The sequence below is a fragment of the Bos taurus genome, chromosome 8 (genome assembly GCF_002263795.3).
Source record: "Bos taurus isolate L1 Dominette 01449 registration number 42190680 breed Hereford chromosome 8, ARS-UCD2.0, whole genome shotgun sequence".
Lineage (NCBI taxonomy): Eukaryota > Metazoa > Chordata > Mammalia > Artiodactyla > Bovidae > Bos > Bos taurus.
This window is the reverse complement of record NC_037335.1, coordinates 5,306,276-5,328,529: the sequence shown is the minus strand read 5'-3', so window position 1 is coordinate 5,328,529 and position 22,254 is coordinate 5,306,276. Positions and strand designations below refer to the sequence as shown.

General features: G+C 41.5%; 1 protein-coding gene across 1 annotated transcript in view; it reads right to left on the bottom strand.

The window, feature by feature from the left end:
• GALNTL6 (polypeptide N-acetylgalactosaminyltransferase like 6) overlaps window positions 1-22,254 on the bottom strand; it is a 1,542,469-nt gene that overhangs the window by 154,031 nt on the left and 1,366,184 nt on the right. The window lies entirely within an intron of this gene.

Sequence of the window (22,254 nt, the reverse complement as noted above, 5' to 3'; positions counted from 1 at the left end):
CTCACGGGCTTATACGAGCTGCATTTTGTCCTGACCCATTACATGTTCTGAGCTTTGGTAATTTGTTTCAGTTCCTGCTATTTTTCACTAACATGTTCACATTCTTCTTTATCTTAGCTTAAATTCATAAATGGATTTCAGTTTGATCTGAAGCTTTGATCTGAAGTGTGTGCTTCAGCTGGAATTTTCAGAGATAGACTCACTGCTGGCTGTCCCATTTCCAGCTTGGGTGCATGCTCAGTCACTCAATTTTTTTTTTTCACAACTCCATGGATGGCAGCATGCCAGCCTCCTCTGTCCACGGCGTTCTCCAGGCAACCCCATGGGGGTTGGATTGCCATTTCCTCTTCTGGGGAATCTTCCTGACCCAGGGATGGAACCTGCATCTCCTGCATCTTCTATATTGGCAGGCGAATTCTTTACCATTGAGCCAACCTCGGAAGCCTCCTTTCCCAACTTGGCATTCCTTTTATATTCCACCAGTGAAATCATGAGATAAAATTACATTTCTGTTTGCCTTGGTCTCAGTATTTAAAGAGCTTCTGGGGACCTACAGATGCATTGTTCTGAAGTTGCATGCATCTTACACTAAAATTTTTTCTGCTAGAAAAAGAGCAGATCATTAACGTGACTGCCCAGATTCTCTCTTCTTGGATTTTTGTAAGATCTTTTCACTGGCTTTTTTCATCTCCCTGATTATGGTGCTTTTTTTCTCTTCCTCATGAAGATGCTGAGAAGATAATGTGTAAAATGATCTTCCACGTGCTTGAACTTGCTTGGGGGCAGAGTCTCCATTTACGCTGGGTTGTGGGGGGGTGTCTCAGCTCTAAGTGCTATGATGATTGTGGAGTGTTGCTCTAGGCTTCCTGGATTCGAATCATTTGTCTATTTGTACATCCCTTCACAGGTTGTAAATTGCAGCCACCAGGTCACCATTGGCTATTAACAGGATAGAAAACTGCCTGTAGTGCATTCTGTTCATGGCTGTGTTCTGATAATACAAAAGAGAGCCTGAGAATCCTTTCCTGGCCTTGGTAACAAAGACACTTGTCAGATACCCCTTTGGGGGATTCATGATGCAGAGTATGTATGGAAGACAGTGTCCCACCCCTAACCTTGCACGTGCATGGAATCCTAGTAAGTATTGGTCGCTCAAACAGTAAAGAATCTGCCTACCAATGTGGGAGTCTCAGGAGACATGGTTTGGATCCCTGGGTCAGGATGGTCCCCTGGAGAAGGGCATGGCTATCCACTCCAATATTCTTGCCTGAAGAATCTCAAGGACAGAGGAGTCTGGCAGGCTACAGTCCATGGGGTCAGACAGAGTTGGACAGGACTGAGCCACTAACACTGGTTTCCTTAATTGTGTGTTTCAGATATTATTACCCTCTTATTACTCCAGTTGTATGGCTCAGATATTCTGAGTGTTTGTTTACCTCCTTTTGGGGTCATAATGTACTCTGTTCTCTGGAGCTGAAAAACAGGAAGCTGCTCATTTTCCTGGATATCATGGATCACATCACATGCTACAGAGTTGGCCAAGTTTGCCCACAAAATGAGCCTGATACAGGCTGGGGAATTAAAGCTTTGCCAACAGCCCTTAGTCGAGAAGGGGGCGAGGGGTGGGGTGGAGTGGGAGGTGGGAGGGAGGCTAAAGAGGGAGGGGACATATGTATACCTGTGGTTGATTCATGTTGATGTATGGCAGAAACCCACACAACATTGTATATCAATTATCCTCCAATTAAAAATAAATAAGAAAAAACAGAAGCGAGTGAGATCAGAAGATACCGTGTACCCAGCTGTCCTGTGGCTGCTCCCCTGCCCAATTACAGGTGACGTTGCCTGAGAACCATGTGGACACATTAACAGAATCACAGAGGGATATTTAACCTAGTTTCTGTGGGAGCTCGTTGTTCTGCCTTGTCCTGCCGTGTTATAGAAGAAAATGCATGCATGCTAAACTGCTTCAGTAGTGTCTGACTCTGCAACCCCATGGACTGTAGCCCACCAGGCTCCTCTGTCCATGGGATTCTCCAGTTAGGAATACTGGAGTTGGTTGCCATTTCCTTCTCCAGGGAATCTTCCCTGACTCAGGGATTGAATGAGCACTCTCTTTTATTAAGAATGTCTTGATTTGGACCATGACTGACTACAGGTCTAATTTAGTTCACTCATAAGGTTCCAGAAGTTTCATTTCTTCCAGAAGCTGCCATAGATCCTTCAAGGCAGGCCTGGGGGCCTGGTCTGCATGTTCTCCTGAAGTGTGGGACACACCCACCCCAGTATCTCTGCCCCCACTCAAACCTGTGTGGTTCATGAGGCCAAGCTGTACATCCCCAGACATTTATGTATTCACAACTGGCACAGGACTGACACCTAAAAGGCACTTGAGTTTTGATTGAAATAATTATTAAATTGGAAGGCCAGGCCTGTAACCCACATATGGCTTAGGGAGAGTGATCCAGAGCAAGAAATGGCTGACCAGAGCCTTGAGCAGGAGCCAGGTAAAGAGGGGAAAAGGGCAAAGCAATTCAGACACAATGGCAGGAGCTAAAAGAAGCCGCAGTAACTCAGCTGACGCAGCAGCAGCCTAGGGTGTGAAGGGTTCTGCTAAGGATAAGTCTGGGGGCAGAAGTACGGGCTGGGGAAGGGGAGGGTCAGTATATAAACTGATGAGTTTTTACTTGGTCAAGTAAGAGCAACAACTTTGTTGACGAGATACGTAATTATAAGCCAGGCACTAGGTTAGGTGTTTTCTCTCAGCTTGTCCTCGAAATTCCCCGAGTAGTTAGACATAGGTGTTATCCCTATTTAATAGATGAGAACTTTAAGTTCATTTTTATTTGAGTATAGTTGCTTTACAATGTTGTTTTCGTTTCTGCTGTACAGCAGAGTGAACCAGCTCTATATAGACTTATATCCCCTATTTTTTGGATTGTCTTTCCATTTAGGTCTATCAATACTGGGAAAGAAAAAAAATAAATAAAAATTCTATTCCTAAAAAATATGTGAGAAAACCCAGGTAAATAAAAATAAAAAATATATGTTATTTATTTTTATATAACCTGGGTTTTCTCACCTATCTGAGAAAACCCAGATTAGAGGGAGTTTGTATGATCTGACTGATGTCACATGGTTGAAAGTGGATTCAAACCACGAGGGTTTGACTTCACACCAGGGCATATCTATCTCCTTCTCTTTTCCTCTCATCCTCATATTATCTCCCTCAGACACACAAAGGCACACACGTAATCTCAGACTCGGTGGAGATCCCCTGAAGTGCTTGAAGCTGGGAAATTACATGATCAGGTCTCTATTTTAGGAAGACTATCGTGGGGGACATTTGGGATCCAAAGTTTGGAGTAGGACTTCAGGAGCTGTGATGCCTGCTCAGAGGCTGGTCTAGACATCCAGGTGGGAAGGAATGAACCTGATTCAAAGTAGAAGTAGTAAAGACAGTGAAGGGGAGTGGACCCAAGAGATGCTGAGGATGTAGAATCAACTTGGAAAGTGCAGTATAGATTTGGAAAGGGAGGTTGAAAGTTTGGTTGTGAATTCAAGCCTTGTCTCTTTGTAAACCTGGTGGGTTCAATCAGGTGGTGCAGTTCCTTGGAACTGGGAAGCAGTTGTGTAAAGAGCCTGGAGGATGAGTTCAGCTTTGGGCTTGTTTGCTTTGAATCATCCATGCAATATCCAGATGGATTTATTTATAGAACATGCAGGACTGAGACTCAGAAGAAAGACCTGGGATAGATGTCTAGATGTAGGAATCATCAGCTTAAATCAGATGAAATGACCCAAGTCAGAGACAGTAGAAGACCCAGGATGTGAGAACACTCGAGGCTCCTGCAGGGTTTCAGGAGAGGTTGGAGGAAAATCAGGATAAAATCCTGTCACAAAAACCAGGGGTAGGGGGAGAGGTCAAAGAGGAAATGAATAGTAGCAACATGTGTGAAAAACCCCAGTGTAATCCTGTTTCTGCCAAGTGAAAGTTGCTCTGTTGTGTCTGACTCTTTGTGACCCCTTGGACTATACAGTCCTTGGAATTCTCCAGGCCAGAATACTGGAGTGGGTAGCCTTTGCCTTCTCCAGGGGATCTTCCCAACCCAGGGATTGAACCCATGTCTCCAGCATTGCAGGTGGATTCTTTACCAGAGGTACCAGATACAAAATATCATGTACATCTTAAAAAACATACAGTGGCTTTCAGGAGTGTATTTGAAAATATTATAAAACTAAATTGACACTTAAAGGCTTTGGAATTATAGTTGCTATTCATTTACTATTCATTAATCAAGTGTCTACTTGTATCTGACTACTAAGGTGTACCATAACTTAAACCTGGATTAAGCCCCACTGACTCAAGTTTTTGCCTTTGGGAGGCAGAAAGACTTTGGCCCCCAGTTTTGCAAATGTCATTGGGACCAAATGTCACTTTGACTCTAGAGAGGGAGCTTCTGAATATTATCAGCAGTGCTGGGCTTTGGGCCTTCATGAGCAAACAGTGTTTATCTTGATGGCATAACCCCAGTTCATCTGGATGAAATAGCACAGTGTGGCATTTTCATGGAATGGGTCACTGGACCCAGATGAAGAAAAATGGAAGTTATTGAGCCCTCATGTACCAGTCTTTCCTCTGGGACAGCTGTTTTGTCCTTGTCCTTGATAGAGATATCTGAAACCCTCAAGTCTAATGAATTTTCTGCTCTGTCTGGATATGTTCCCTTGTCAGCAATGGCAAACTTGAAGAAATACTGTAAAGGTTATCAAAGGTTAATAGTTTCTCAACGTGTGTTTTTTTTTTTTCCCCCCTAGGCAGATAACAACCCCCAAGTCCTTTCAGGCAAAGAGTCAATAATAAGACTATAATTACAATAGAGACACCAGTGGATATTCTTCCACTGATAATCTGCCTTTATCTAAGAGTTTTATTTTATTTTTGTCAGTACCCATCTCCTTCCAAAATTATTTGCAATATTTTAAAATAAAGGGCACAATACGATACCGTTAAAATAGAAATAGAACACCAAAGACCATGTAGAGGATAAAAAAGGACATAAATACTCTGAAAACCCACTCTGATAGAGGATAAGATAGTTAGATGGCACCACCAACTCAATGGACATGAGTTTCAGCAAACTCCAGGAGATAGACAGGGAAGCCTGGCATGCTGCAGTCCATGGGGTTGCAAAGAGCTGGACACGAATGAGCGACTGAACGACAAACCCAATCTGATATATTTGCAGCTTTCAGATTTCTAATAGATTAAAGTAAGTTTTCTTCTGAGTCTCTGAAAGTATTGTTGATCAACATTTTCCCATTAGCCGTATAAAGTAAACAGATGAATTGGATATATTTTAAAACTGAAACAGATTCTTTGCCACTGAGCCATCTGGGAAGCCCAGAGAGTATAGTATTGCAGTATTTATTGAAAAACAATCTGCATATAGTGCGCCTTCATAGTTCAAGCCCATGTTGTTCAAGGGACAACTATATTCCTGCTGCTGCTGCTGCTGAGTCGCTTCAGTCGTGTCCGACTCTGTGCGACCCCATAGACGGCAGCCCACCAGGCTCCCCTGTCCCTGGGATTCTCCAGGCAAGAACGCTGGAGTGGGTTGCCATTTCCTTCTCCAATGCATGAAACTGAAAAGTGAAAGTGAAGTTGCTCAGTCGTGTCCGACTCTTTGGGACCCCATGGACTGCAGCCTTCCAGGCTCCTCTGTCCATGGGATTTTCCAGGCAAGAGCACTGGAGTGCGTGCCATCGCCTTCTCCGTGACTGCAAAAGTCACCTATAAAATGCGCTAGTGGTTGAGTAGAGTACTAGTGATTCAAGCCTCATTAACGTCATCTGGTTTTAACTGCTATGTTTCAGTAACAACTTTAGGCAACCTTTAGCTCATAAATGGGCTTCTCTGGTGGCTCAGATGGTGAAGAATCTGTCTGCAATGGAGGAGACATGGGTTCGATCCCTGGGTTGGGAAGATGCCCTGAAGAAGGGAATGGTTACTCACTCCAGTATTCTGGCCTGGAGAATTCCATGGACAGATGAGCCAGGTTGACTACAGTCCATGGGGTCACAGAGATAATTTAGGAAAATCTTCCCTTCATTTATAAGCATTAGAGTAAAATAGAGCTTGTTCTCTATGCAATATTTATTAGTTTTTTCTAGTTTCCACAGTGCCTCTCTATAAAACATCTGGCTGTTTGATACACATGCTATGATATACCTTCACACAAGTTTTTCCTTTTAAGCAGAGAACAGACTTTCTGAATCACAGAAGTTGTTTTTCTTTCTTTCTTTCTTTTTTTTTTTTTAAGGCTGGGGAATTTAACCTGGGTAAAAATGCTTTCAGGCTTCCCTGGTGGCTCAGCAGTAAAGAATCCACCTGCCAATCAATGCAGGAGATGAAGGATACTCAGGTATGATCCCTGCATCTGGAAGATCCCCTGGAGAAAGGAATGGCAGCCCACTCCAGTATTTTTTCCTGGAGAATCCGTTGGCCAGGGGAGCCTGGCAAACTACAGTCCATGGGGTGCAAAGAACTGGACATGAATTAGCAACTAAACAAAACCAGAAATGCTTTTACACCATGAAATAAAGATCAACAAGGTCCAGCTGCAGTCGATCACTGAGGGGTTTCATCACAGTGTGTTTGAAAGCAATTAGATAAGATCAATAGTTTTGCGTCATTATTCTTCTACCAGAGTTTCTTAAAAAGAAAAAGTTGTACAGTTTCACAGTTCTGGAACAAAAGTAAAGCACGCTGGCTGTTTTTAATATAATATGGTTCAGATCATGAGCATTTGAGTAAGAGGTGGGCTCTGACCTCCTATTGTTTACAGTCTAATCAGTGAACGATACGTGTGAACAAAAACTTGCACACAACTGTGAGACAGAATGTGCATACTGTTAAAGACAGAATGAGCTCTGTGACACGCAAACCTGGCTGATTTCAAAGTATGCCTCTCAAGGTAACAATAACCTCTCATTGCCTTTATGATCACAATTTTATCTATTCGTGGTATTTAATGACAATAAAAATAACTTGTGCTGTCGTTGTGTCCAACTCTTTTCAACCCCATGAACTATAGCCCGCCAGGCTCCTCTGTCCATGGGGTTCTCCAGGTAAGAAGCTGGAGTGGGTTGCCATGCCCTCCTCCAGGGGATCTTCCCAACCCAGGGATCGAACCCATGTCTCCTGTGTCTCCTGCATTGGAAGTATGATTCTTTACCACTGAACCACCTGGAAAGCCTTAAAAATAACTGATAAAACTTACTAAATAATTCCAGTCCCCGGTACTGTTCTGATTGCCTTCCATGTTTTATGTTACTTAATTCTCATAATAACCCCATGAGGAAAACAAAGCACAGAGCAGTTTATGTCAGGAAGGGGCCTGGGAATCACATGCAGGTTTGGCTTGTGTCTGAAGCCTTTTCTTAACACCTCTGCTACCCAAAGATGGCAGAACTTACACCCATCAATGAAGAATCACTCATGTATATGTGCAGACTCATCGAATTGTACATATTAAATTTGCAGTTACCTCAGTAAAGCTGTTAGAAAAATAATTTAAGAGTTTCCCTGGTGGCTCACTGGTAAACAACCTGCCTGCCAATGCAGGAGACAGTGCTTTGATCCCTGGTCTGGGAAGATCCCACATGCTGCAAAGCGACTAAGCTCATGTGCCACAGCTGCTGAGCCTGTGCCTTGGAGCCCAGGAGCCTCAGCTACTGAAGCCCTGGACCCTGTGCTCTGCTACCAGAGAAGTCACTGCTACGAGAAGCCCACTTAACATGCAACTTGAGAGTAGCCCCTGCTCGCCACAACCAGAGGAAAGCCTGTGCAGCAGTGAAGACCCAGCACAGTCAAATTAAATTAATTTTAAAAAGACATTTTGGACAATTTAAAAAATTAAAAGAAGAAAAACCTAGTTAGACTTGTTCAGATATCTTGTTTTCATGTACTATTCCTCCGAGAGTCCCAACAGCTATTTTGAAGCCAAAGCACTCAGAATTCCTTGGTCTATACTTCCTTGCTGATGTGGGCAGATCATTTGGGTAATTTAGGACTTGTGTGATTTTATTTTCAACCTCTAGTGTTCAGATAGCTGTCACAAAAATCTCAGACCCTTCTATGCTGTGTCAAACAGGCCATGGAGAAGTCATTTCTATTAAGCAGATGTCACTATGTCTCCCATTTTCCTTTTTGCATGTTCCTTCATCTTTTTTTTTAATAAAAAAAAAATTAAAAGCTTCCAGTATATTCTTTCTCTTGCCAAGCTGCAATTTGAAAAAAGCAGCAGACAAAACGTAGTTCTGTAGATTTGTCTCTGTTTTCTCTTTAACTTCTAAGATCAGCTCAGCCCAGTACCTCAGGATAACTCATTTGAGGCTCATATGAGTGGTGAGCCTAATCTGTTATTATGAATAGCTTTGATCTCAATAAGAAACAATCAAAATAATAATGCCTAAGGTATCAGTACTGCCGCTCTTTAGGGTCCTGCCTCACCCAGGAGATGTGTTGACAAGCTTTCCGGTAAAATGCCTTTATCCGGCTCCACAGACAAGATACCACACAGGCTGCAGCGTTTCTGTCTTCTCTACTGCAGGAGGAAGTTACTAGAAAATCCCACACCACCTTTACCTCAGCTCAGCCTAAAAACCCTTGGCAATTATTGTTCATAGACTTTTTGATGATGCCCATTCTGACTGGGGTGAAGGGATACCTCATTGTAGTTTTGATTTGCATTTCTCCAGTAATGAGCAATTCTTGCCTGGAGAATCCTAGGGATGGCAGAGCCTGGTGGGCTGCAGTCCATGGGGTCTCACAGAGTCGGACACGACTGAAGTGACTTAGCAGCAGCAATAATGAGCAATGTCGAACATCTTTTCATGTGTTTATTAGCCATCTGTATGTCTTATTTGGATAAATGTCTGTTTAGGTCTTCTGACCACTCTTTAAAAATTAATTTATTTTTTAATTGAAGGATAATTGCTTTACAGAATTTTGCTGCTTTCTGTCAAACCTCAACATGAATCAGCCATAGGTATACATATATCCCCTCCCTTTTGAACCTCCCTCCCATCCCTCTCCCCATCCCATCCCTTTAGGTTGATCCAGAGCCCCTGTTTGAGTTTCCTGAGCCATACAGCAAATTACCGTTGGCTATTTATTTTACATATGGTAATGTAAGTTTCCATGTTACTCTTTCCATACATCTCACCCTCTCCTCCCCTCTCCCCATGGCCATAAGTCTATTCTCTATGCCTGTTTCTCCATTGCTGCCTTGTAAATAAATTCTTCAGTACCATTTTTCTAGATTCCATATATATGTGTTAGAATATGATATTGATCTTTCTCTTTCTGACTCACTTCACTCTGTATAATAGGTTCCAGGTTCATCCACCTCATCAGAACTGACTCAAATGCATTCCTTTTTATGGCTGAGTAATATTCCATTGTGTATATATACCACAACTTCTTTATCCTTTCATCTGTCGATGGACATCTAGGTTGCTTCCATGTTCTAGCTATTGTAAATAGCACTGCAATGAACAGTGGGATCCATGTGTCTCTTTCAGTTTTGGTTTCCTCAGGGTATATGCCTAGGAGTGGGATTGCTGGGTCACATGGTGGTTTTATTCCTAGTGTTTTAAGGAATCTCCATACCGTGTCTTCTATAGTGGCTGTATCAGTTTACATTCCCACCAACAGTGCAAGAGTGTTCCCTTTTCTCCACACCCTCTCCAGCATTTATTGTTTGTAGACTTTTTGATGAGGGCCATTCTGACCAGTGTGAGGTGACACCTCATTGTTGTTTTGATTTGCATTTCTCTAACAATGAGCAATGCAGAAGGAAATGGCAACCCACTCCAGTGTTCTTGCCTGGAGAATCCCAGGGACGGGGGAGCCTGGAGGGCTGCCGTCTATGGGGTCGTACAGAGTCGGACATGACTGAAGCGACTTAGCAGCAGCAGCAGCAACAATGAGCAATGTGTTTGTTAACCATCTGTTTGTCTTCTTTGGAGAAATGCCTGTTTAGGTCTTTTCCCCACTTTTTGATTGGATTGTTTGTTTTTCTGGTATTGAGTTGTATGAGCTGCTTGTATATTTTGGAAATTAATCCTTTGTCAGTGGTTTCATTTCCTGTTATTTTCTCCCATTCTGAGGCTTTTCTTTTCACCTTGTTTATAGTTTCCTTTGCTGTGCAAAAGCTTTTAAGTTTAATCAGGTCCCACTTGTTTACCTTTGTTTTTATTTCCATTACTCTAGCAGGTGGGTCATAGAGGATCTTGCTTTGATTTATGTCATCGAGTGTTCTGCCTATGTTTTCCTCTAAGAGTTTCATAGTTTCTGGTCTTACATTTAGGTCTTTAATCCATTCTGAGTTCATCTTTGTGTATGGTGTTAAGAAGTGTTCTAATTTCATTCTTTTACATGCAGCTGTCCAGTTTTCCCAGCACCATTTATGAAGAGGCTGTCTTTGCCCCATTGTATATTCTTGCCTCCTTTGTCAAAAATAAGGTGCCCATAGGTGCATGGGTTTATTTCTGGGCTTTCTATCTTGTTCCATTGGTCTGTATTTCTGGTTTTTTTTTTTTTTGCCAATACCATACCGTCTTGATGACTGTAGCATTGTAGTATAACGGGAAGTCAGAAAGCTTGATTCCTCCAGCTCCATTCTTCTTTCTCAAGACTGCTTTGGCTAATCAGGGTCTTGTGTGTTTCCATATGAATTGTGAAATTTTTTGTTCTAATTATGTGAAAAATGCCCTTGGTAATTTGATAGGGATTGCATTGAATCTGTAGATTGCATTTTGTAATATAGTCATTTTCACAATATTGATTCTTCCTACCCAGGAACATGGAATATCTTTCCATTTGTTTATATCATCTTTGATTTTTTTTCATTAGTGCCTTATAATTTTCTGTGTATAGTTCTTTTGTCTCCTTAGGTAAGTTTATTCCAAGATATTTAATGCTTTTTCTTGCAATGGTGAATGGGATTAATTCCTTAATTTCTCTTTCTGAGTTTTCATTGTTAGTATATAGAAATGCAAGTGATTTCTGTGTATTGATTTTGTATCCTGCAACTTTGCTGAATTCACTGATTAGCTCTAGTAATTTTCTGATACTGTCTTTAGGGTTTTCTATGTACAGTATCATGTCATCTGCAAACAGTGGGAGATTTACTTCTTCTTTTCTGATCTGGATTCCTTTTATTTCTTTTTCTTCTTTGATTGCTGTGGCTAGGACTTCCTTCAACAAAGGTCCATTTAGTCAAGGCTATGGTTTTTCCTGTGGTCATGTATGGATGTGAGAGTTGGACTGTGAAGAAAGCTGAGTGCCAAAGAATTGATGCTTTGATCTGTGGTGTTGGAGAAGACTCTTGAGAGTCCCTTGGACTGCAAGGAGATCCAACCAGTCCATTCTGAAGGAGATCAGTCCTGGGCGTTCTTTGTAAGGAATGATGCTAAAGCTGAAATTCCAGTACTTTGGCCACCTCATGCAAAGAGTTGACTCATTGGAAAAGACTCTGATGCTGGGAGAGATTGGGGGCAGGAGGAGAAGGGAACAACAGAGGATGAGATGGCTGGATGGCATCACTGACTCGATGGACATGAGTCTGAGTGAACTCCGGGAGTTGGTGATGGACAGGGAGGTGCTGCGATTCATGGGGTCGCAAAGAGTCAGACACAACTGAGCAACTGAACTGAACTGAACTGAACTGAATAGTGGCAAAAGAGGACACTCTTGTCTTGTTTCTGATCTTAGGGGGAATGCTTTCAGTTTTTCGCTATTGAGAATAGTGTTTGTCATAGGTTTATATGGCCTTTACTATGTTGAGGTAGGTTCCTTCTATGCCCATTTTTTGAAGAGTTTTAATCATATAAGTAGGTGCTGAATTTTGTCAAAGGCTTTTTCTGCATCTATTGAGATGATCATATGGTTTTTATCTTCAATTTGTTTTTTTTTTAATTTTATTTTATTTTTAAACTTTACATAATTGTATTAGTTTTGCCAAATATCAAAATGGATCCGCCACAGGTATACATGTGTTCCCCATCCTGAACCCTCCTCCCTCCTCCCTCCCCATACCATCCCTCTGGGTCATCCCAGTGCACTAGCCCCAAGCATCCAGTATCGTGCATCGAACCTGGACTGGCAACTCATTTCTTACATGATATTTTACATGTTTCAATGTCATTCTCCCAAATCTTCCCACCCTCTCCCTCTCCCACAGAGTCCATAAGACTGTTCTATACATCAGTGTCTCTTTTGCTGTCTCGTACACCGGGTTATTGTTACCATCTTTCTAAATTCCATATATATGCGTTAGTATACTGTATTTATGTTTTTCCTTCTGGCTTACTTCACTCTGTATAATAGGCTCCAGTTTCATCCACCTCATTAGAACTGATTCAAATGTATTCTTTTTAATGGCTGAGTAATACTCCATTGTGTATATGTACCACAGCTTTCTTATCCATTCATCTGCTGATGGACATCTAGGTTGCTTCCATGTCCTGGCTATTATAAACAGTGCTGTGATGAACATTGGGGTACACGTGTCTCTTTCCCTTCTGGTTTCCTCAGTGTGTATGCCCAGCAGTGGGATTGCTGGATCATAAGGCAGTTCTATTTCCAGTTTTTTAAGGAATCTCCACACTGTTCTCCATAGTGGCTGTACTAGTTTGCATTCCCACCAACAGTGTAAGAGGGTTCCCTTTTCTCCACACCCTCTCCAGCATTTATTATTTGTAGACTTTTGGATCGCAGCCATTCTGACTGGTGTGAAATGGTACCTCATAGTGGTTTTGATTTGCATTTCTCTGATAATGAGTGATGTTGAGCATCTTTTCATGTGTTTGTTAGCCATCTGTATGTCTTCTTTGGAGAAATGTCTATTTAGTTCTTTGGCCCATTTTTTGATTGGGTCGTTTATTTTTCTGGAGTTGAGCTGTAGGAGTTGCTTGTATATTTTTGAGATTAGTTGTTTGTCAGTTGCTTCATTTGCTATTATTTTCTCCCATTCTGAAGGCTGTCTTTTCACCTTGCTAATAGTTTCCTTTGATGTGCAGAAACTTTTAAGGTTAATTAGGTCCCATTTGTTTATTTTTGCTTTTATTTCCAATATTCTGGGAGGTGGGTCATAGAGGATCCTGCTGTGATGTATGTCAGAGAGTGTTTTGCCTATGTTCTCCTCTAGGAGTTTTATAGTTTACAGGCCAATATCACTGATGAACATAGATGCAAAAATCCTTAACAAAATTCTAGCAATCAGAATCCAACAACACATTAAAAAGATCATACACCATGATCAAGTGGGCTTTATCCCAGGGATGCAAGGATTCTTCAATATCCACAAATCAATCAATGTAATACACCACATTAACAAATTGAAAAATAAAAACCATATGATTATCTCAATAGATGCAGAGAAAGCCTTTGACAAAATTCAACATCCATTTATGATAAAAAAAACTCTCCAGAAAGCAGGAATAAAAGGAACATACCTCAACATAATAAAAGCTATATATGACAAACCCACAGCAAACATTATCCTCAGTGGTGAAAAATTGAAAGCATTTCCTCTAAGGTCAGGAACAAGACAAGGGTGCCCACTTTCACCATTACTATTCAACATAGTTTTGGAAGTTTTGGCCACAGCAGTCAGAACAGAAAAAGAAATAAAAGGAATTCAATTTGTTAATATGGTGTATCACATTGATTGATTTCTGTATATTGAAGAATCCTTGCATCCCTGGAATAAACCCAACTTTATCATGGTGTATGAGCTTTTTGATGTGTTGCTGAATTCTGTTTGCTAAAATTTAATTGAGAATTTTTGCATATATGTTCATCAGTGACATTGGCCTGTATTTTTCTTTTTTGTGTGTCTTTGTCTGGTTTTGGTATCAGGGTGATGGTGGCCTCATAGAATGAGTTTGGAATTCCTGTGGAATTTTTGGAAAAAGTTTTAGAAAGATAGGCATTAGCTCTTCTCTAAATATTTAATAAAATTCTCCTGTGGCTTTTGTTTTTTGGGAGGTTTTTGATCACAGCTTCAATTTCAGTGCTTGTAATTGGGTTGTTCATAATTTCTATTTCTTCCTGGTTCAGTCTTGGAAGATTGAACTTTTCTAAGAATCTGTCCATTTCTTCCAGGCTATCTATTTTATTGCTATATAGTTGTTCATAATAGTCTCTTATAATACTTTGTATTTCTGCATTGTCTGTTGTAACCTCTCCTTTTTCATTTCTAATTTTCTTAATTTGATTCTTTCTTTTTTTCTTGATGAGTCTAGCTAAGGGTTTGTCAATTTTGTTTATCTTCTCAAAGAACCAGCATTTAGTTTTATTAATCTTTACTATTGTTTCTTTCATTTCTTTTCAGTTATTTCTGCCTGGATCTTTATGATTTCTTTCCTTCTACTAATTTTGGGTTTTTTTTCCTCCTTCTTTTTCCAGTTGCTTTAGGTGTAAAGTTAGGTTGTCTATTCAATATTTATCTTGTTTCTTGAAGTAGGATTGTATTGCTATAAACTTCCCTCTTAGAACTGCTTTTGCTGCATCCCATAGGTTTTGAGTTGTATTTTCATTGTCATTTGTTTCTAGAAATTTTTTGATTTTCCTTTTGATTTCTTCAGTAACCTGTTGGTTATTTAGAAATGTGTTGTTCAATCTCCATGTGTTTGTGTTTCTTACAGTTTTTTTTTTCTTATAATTGCTATCTAGTCTCATTGCATTGTGGTCAGAGAAGATGCTTGATACAATTTCAATTTTCTTACATTTACTGAGGTTTGATTTGTGACTCAAGATGTGGTCTATCCTGGAGAATGTTCCATGTGCACTTGAGAAGAAGGTGTATTCTTCTGCCTTTAGATGGAATATCTTGAAGATATCAATGAGATATATCTCATTTAATATATCATTTAAGACTTGTGTTTCCTTATTAATTTTCTGTTTGGATGATCTGTCCATTGGTGTGAGTGGTGTGTTAAAGTCTCCTACTATTATTGTGTTCCTGTCAATTTCTCCTTTTACGTCTGTTAGTGTTTGTCTTATGTATTGAGGTGCTCCTATGTTGGGTGCATAGATATTTACAATTGTTATGTCTTCCTCTTGGATTGATCCCTTGATCATTATGTAGTGTCCTACCTTATCTCTTGTAATCTTCTTTATTTTAAGGTCTATTTTGTCTGATATGAGGATTGCTACTCCAGCTTTCTTTTGCTTCCCATTTGCAGGAAATATATTTTCCCACCCTGTCACTTTCAGTTTATAAGTGTCTTGAGGTCTGAAGTGAGTTTCTTGTAGACAGCATATATATGGGCCTTGTTTTTGTATTCATTCAGCCAGTCTGTGTCTTTTTGTTGGAGCATTTAATCCATTTACATTTAAAGTAATTATTGATATATATGTTCCTATTGACATTTTCTAATTGTTTGGGGTTGATTTTGTAGATCTTTTTTCTTCTGTTGTATTTCTTGACTAGGTAAGTCCCTTTAACATTTGTTGTAAAGCTGGTTTGGTGGTACTGAATTCTCTTTTGCTTGTCTGAAAAGCTTTTTATTTCTCCATCAATTTTGAGTGAGATCCTTGCTGGGTACAGCAATCTTGGTTGTAGATTTTTCCCTTTTACTACTTTAAATATATCCTGCCACTCCCTTCTGGCTCGCAGAGTTTCTGCTGAAAGATCAGCTGTTCTGCCCACTTTTTGATTGGGTTGTTTGTTTTTCTGATATGAGCTGCTTGTATATTTTGGAGATTAATCCTTTGTCAGTTGTTTCATTTGCTATTTTCTCCCATTCTGAGGGCTTTCTCCCATTCTCTGTCTTTTCACCTTATTTATAGTTTCCTTTGCTGTGGAAAAGCTTTTAAATTTCATTAAGTCCCATTTGTTTATTTTTGTTTTTATTTCCATTACTCTAAGAGGTGGGTCATATAGGCTCTTGCCGTTTGTCATAGAGTGTTCTGCCTGTGTTTCCTCTAAGAGTTTTAGAGTATGGAGAAAAGGGAATCTTCTTGCACTGTTGATGGGAATGCAAATTGATACAGCCACTCTGGAGAAGAGTATGGAGGTTCCTTAAAAAACTAGGAATAAAAGTACCATATGAGCTGGGAATCCCACTACTGGGCATATACTATAGGGAAACCATAGTTGAAAAAGACACATGTACCCCAATATTCATTGCATCCCTATTTACAGTAGCTAGGATATGAACGCAATATAGATGTCCATTGACAGGTGAATGGATAAAGAACTTGCAGTACATACATACAGTGGAATATTACTCAGCTATAAAAGGAATGCATTTGTATAGATTGTAATGAGGTGAATGAACCTTGAGCCTATTATACAAAGTGAAGTAAGTCAGAAAGAGAAAGACAAATATATTAACACATATATATGGAATCTAGAAAGGTGGTAGTGAGGAGCCTATTCACCAGGCGGCAGTGGAGATGCAGACATAGAGAACAGACTTGTCGACACAAGCGGGCACTAGGGTGGGGAGGAGAGGGTAGGACCAATGGAGAGAGTGGCATGGAAACATAATCAGATGTAAAATAGATAGCCCAGTGGGAACTTGCTGTATGATTCAGGGAGCTCAAACTGGTGCTCTGTGATAACCTAGAAGGGTGGGATGGGGTGAGAGGTAGGTGAGAGGTTCAAGAGGGAGGGGACATATGTAAACCTATGGTTGACTCAAGTTGATGTATGGCAGAAACCAACTCAATATTGTAGAGAAATCATCCTCCAATTAAAAATTAATAAATTAAAAAAAATAATAAAGAAAACTTGGGAAGAATGAGGTAGTAGTAAATTTTGGTGGTAAATATATTCCACTCATTCTTGTATTATCATTTTTAGTCACTGATGGATCTCAAAAGCAAACACTTGAGTGTATTTGATCTCCTTTGTCATGTATACCTATGATTTTCTTTTTAAGCTCTTCATTTAATTATTTTTTTATTCTTTCCCTTTTTATTTTTTTTCTCAAACCTGTGCTCATGTCCCTGTAGTGGATCTGCTGCTCTTCTCAGTCACTCAGTCGTGTCCAACTCTTTGTGACCCTGTGGACAGTAGTAGCCCACCAGGCTCCTCTGTCCATGGGATTCTTCGATACTGGAGTAGTTGCCATGCCCTCCTCCAGGGGATCTTCCTGACCCAGAGATCGAACCCATATCCCAGCGGATTCTTTACCACTAGCACCACCTGGGAAACCCACAGGTACTCTTACCCCAGGTGGGACTTGAACCCACAGTCCCTGGCTTAGGAGGACAGTGCCTTATCCATTAGGCTTCTGGGGCCTCTGCAGTGGGTGGTTACCAATTTTTGGCATTGCGGCATTCATGTCTCTTAATTAACAATACCATTATTTCCCTGGGGGAACTTCCTCTCTTCTGTTTGGAGTAGAGTTTGGGGAGATGGAATATATTCTCACTTCCCGCCAGCCCCTTATCTGAAGCTCTTCATGCACTGCCCTGGGATAAAGAGCTAGGACAGGACATCATCTCCAAGATCCTGAATCTTGAGCTGGAGTGGAGATAGGTAATTGTCTCTCTTTCATTATAACAGGAGTCCATCCATCCATCACACGCTCCATCGTGTCTGACTGTTTGCAACCCTATGGATTGTAACCACCAGGCTCCTCTGTCCATGGGATTTTCCTGGCAAGAATACTGGAGTAGGTTGCCATTTCTTCCTCCAGGGGATTCCTGACCCAGGGTTCAAACCCATGTCTCTTACGTCTCCTGCATTGGCAGTCAGACTATTTCCACTTGAGTCATCAGGGAAGCCCTATTACAGGGATGGCGCGAGCTAAAACTATGAACATATTCCTCCAGCAAGGCTTTCTGGATTTTCCTGTTCCCTGGATGTGTTCTTTAGCCTCCCTTTTGACCTGGGAAGATCCCCTATATCCTGTCATTAAATTCTCCTTTTGTTTTACTTAGTTGAGACTGTTTCTGTTGCTTGCAGCAAAGGAATTCTAGTTGATACAATCCTTGACTGCATTTTCTCTTCCTTTATTATTATTACTGTTACTTTTTTCTGACCATTTCCAACTCATATTTTACCTCTATTAACGTATTATCCTTTCTTTTTTAAGTTAACTTATTTATTTTTAATCGGTAGATGGTTGCTTTACAATATTGGGTTGGTTTCTGCCATACATCACCGTGAATCAGCCATAGGTGTACATATGTCCCTTCCCTCTTGACCCTCTCTCCCACCTCCCACCCCACCCCACCCTTCTAGGTGAGCACCAGATTTGAGCTCCCTGCATCATTCAGCAAATTCCCACTGACTATCTACTTTACATATGGGAAAATCACTGCAGATGGTGATTGCAGACATGAAATTAAAAGATGATTACTCTTTGGAAGGAAAGTTATGACCAACCTAGACAGTATATTAAAAAGCAGAGACATTATTTTGTCAACAAAGGTCCGTCTAGTCAAGGCTATGGTTTTTCCAGTGGTCATGTATGGATGTGAGAATTGGACTGTGAAGAGGGCTGAGTGCCAAAGAATTGATGGTTTTGAACTGTGGTGTTGGAGAAGACTCTTGAGAGTCCCTTGGACTACAAGGAGATTCAACCAGTCCATCCTAAAGGAGATTAGTCCTGGGTATTCATTGGAAGGACTGATGCTGAAGCTGAAACTCCAGTACTTTGGCCACCTGATGCGAAGAGTTGACTCATTGGAAAAGACCCTGATGCTGGGAGGGATTGGGGCAGGAGAAGAAGGGGATGACAGAGGATGAGATGGCTGGATGGCATCAGTGACTCGATGGACATGAGTTTGGGTGAGCTCCAGGAGTTGGTGATGGACAGGGAGGCCTGGCGTGCTCCGATTCATGGGGTTGCAAAGAGTCAGATATGGCTAAGCAATTGAACTGAACTGAACTGAACTGAATGTATGTTGCAATATTATCCTTTCTTAACACTTGGGATTTGTAGGTTTTTCCCCCTCAAAAGATAATACTTATTTGATTTCACTGAGATAGGTTTGTTCATTTTTGATCTCCTTTGTGAGTGTCATTTTGTGTCCCTATATAGCTCTTTTATTTGCCTTTGTGAATGATTTTCCTTGCCTCGCCTCGCACTGGTCACAGTCAGGTTGCTCATCAGGTTGTCTGGTTGTTCATCTGGGGAGGGGGTCATTCTTGTTAGAATGCTGGCAGTGGAGGGGAGGCCCCTGGAGTTGGCAGGGACAGCAGATGGGTCAGATTTGGGTCTGCTTCCTGGGCTTTGTCTCATCAGCACATGCAGGCAGATCATTTACCACTGAGCCACCAAGGAAGCCTCACAGTGTTGTTGTTGTTCAGGCTCTTAAGTTGTGTCTGACTCTTTGTGACCCCATGAACGGCAGCATGCCAGGCTTCCCTGTCCTTCACTATCTCCTGGAATTTACTCAAACTTATGTCCATTGAGTTGGTGATGCCATATAAGCATCTCATCCTCTGTCACCCCCTTCCCCTCCTGCCTCAGTCTTTCCCAGCATCAGGGGTTTTTTTTGCAATGAGGTGGCTCTTTGCATCAGGTGGCCAAAGTATTGGAGCTTCAGCATCAGTCCTTCCAGTGCATATTCAGGACTGATTTCCTTTAGGATTGACTGGTTTGATCTCCTTGCAGTCCAAGGGACTCTCAGTAGTCTTCTCCAGCACCACAATTCAAAAGCATCAATTCTTTGGTGCTCAGCCTTCTTTATGGTCCAGCTATCACATCTGCGCATGACTCCTGGAGAAACCTTAGCTTTGACTATAAGGACCTTTGTCAGGAAAGTGATATCTCTGCTTTTGTAATATGTTGTCTGAGTTTGTCATAGGTTTTCTTGCAAGGAGCAAGAATCTTTTCATTTCATGGCAGCAGTCACCGTCCACACTCAGGTGATAGTTGGCACAAAATGACAACCCTTGCTTGACTCAGTAGCTTCCGTGGAGGTTATGAAAGGGCTTTGTAAAGAGCACTGGGTCTGCGCCTCCAGTCTCTCTCCCTTGCTTGATTTCAGTAGCCTCCTAACTGGTTTCCCAAGTGCTCTCCCATCCCTGCCGCTTCTTGTCCACATGGCAGCCAGAGAACCTCCTGGAATGTCCCAGAAAGTCCACAAGGCTCTCCCTATCCTGGCCACAGCCCACTCTCTGCTTCCATCTGCTACCACCACCCTCTTCTCCTCCATCGCTCTGTTGCAGCCCTCTGGCCTCTTTGCTGCTCCTACGATACCCAGATCTGCTCCAGCCCAGCCTGAGGTGTTCCATCTCTGCAGGTTTTCCTCAAATGATATCGAAAGCACCTCTCCGGGCCCTCTTCCTGCCCTGTCTACCCCTTCCTTGCTCTACATCTCACCATCAGACTTAAATTCCTTGCTATATTGTATGTACTTTCCTGGATGGCTCCCTACTCCAATATGAATTCCAGGAGAGTGGATGCATTGCCAGTTCATTTATTCCCGAGCCCTGGCTCTGAGCATGATGCTGAGGTCGGCACACAATGCATATTTGCTGAATGAATATTAGATGACTGATTCTTAGTGAGGTCTTCCCTGGCAGCTTAAGCGGTAAAGAATCTGCCTGCAATACAGGAGTCAATGCAAGAGATGTGGGTTTGATCCCTCTGTCTGGAAGATCGCCTGGAGCAGGGTGTGGCAACCCACTCCAGTGTTCTTGCCTGGAGAATCCCAGGGACAGAGGAGCCTGGCAGGGTCATAAAGAGTCGGACATGACCGAAGCGGCTTAGCGTGCATGCACGTACTTAGTGAAAGTAGCAGTTTACAGTTGTTTTTTCTTCAGAAGACGCACCTGGCTAAAGGGAATGTCACCTCTTTTCCATCACACTTTTTGCTGAGCCATTCAAAGATGCATTTGAAGAAATTATGTCTATATAATAGAATTTTCATAAAGTGCAACTCTAAAGATACTTTTCAAGGACATAGAGCCTTGTCCCAGCTTAGAAGTCTTCAGGAGGGAGGTAGAAATTCAGTGAATTCCATTCTTTTTTATTTTCAAAGAACTACCTGCCAAGCAATTGGAGAATACATCACCAGTGATTAGTCTACAGTTAGACCCAGTCCACCCCAACCAAAGACAGAGGGAAGGGCCATTTCCTTCCTCCAAGTCAAGACTTGCAGAATTTGAGACTTCCCTGGAAGTTCAGTGGTTAAGACTTCACCTTCCAATTAGGAGGTGATGGTTCAATCCCTGGTTGAGGAGCTATGGTCCCACAAGGCTCATGGCCAAGAAACCAAAACATAAAACAGAGATAATGTAACAAGTTCAATAAAGACTTTAAGAATGGTCCACATCAAAAAATAAAAATAAAAGTCTTGTTAAATTAGAGATTATTTTCATCCTAAGGCTCATGCGTAGAACTTAAATCAGAGAATTGCTTTTATCTCATCCATTAAAGCTCGTTGGATTGGAAAAGCATTTTCTAAAAGCCTAGAGAACTACAGCCCTAAACTCACTCATCCTTTCCAATCTTCAGGTCCCACTTAGGCATCTCACTGAAATGTCTCCAATAAAATTGTCTCATAAGGAGCAGAAATGAGCTTTCGCATGTGTTTTGGATGGCCTGAAAGTGCCCATTCGCTTTTTCAGCTCTATTCAACTGTCTCTTTCCTTCAGATAAATCCTTTCGAATTCTTGTGCCTTGCACATATATATAGCTATAAGAGACATTTTCTCCAGGATTGTGCCAACGTGTCTCACTGTGATGTTGATTTAAACAGATGGGGTCTTACACTTTGCTAAGTGAACAAAACGTGTGGCTATTGATGTGGTTTGTGTGCAGCCAAAAGCCTGGGGGTGGGGCCACTTACTTCCCCTTGAACAGACCACCAGGATTATTCTTAAAGGCCTCACTCCCTACTTCTCTCCTCTGGACACACACTGCCCTAATTCTGGCTTCAGGGGAAAGGGAATAAAAGGTAATTATAATATTTCATTTACTTCCCGCCTATGGAGGATTCACAGGGAAGGGCGATGCAATTACATGGAGGCAGCAGTGAAGGCTGAAGCCGTTGGGGCTGCCTGTCTCTGCTCCATAAAGCAGGTCATCCTGTTACCGCTGGACAGTAATTTCCAGAAAATCCTGTAATTAGGTTGTGAAACGGTAGCAAATAGGATGAACCGAAGAGGCAGATGTGTGGCCCAAAGTAATTTGGCTTCTCCTAAAAGGCGTCGCAACCCACCTCCTTCCTATTTATTACAGCCCCACAATATACCGTGTTATGCTATACTG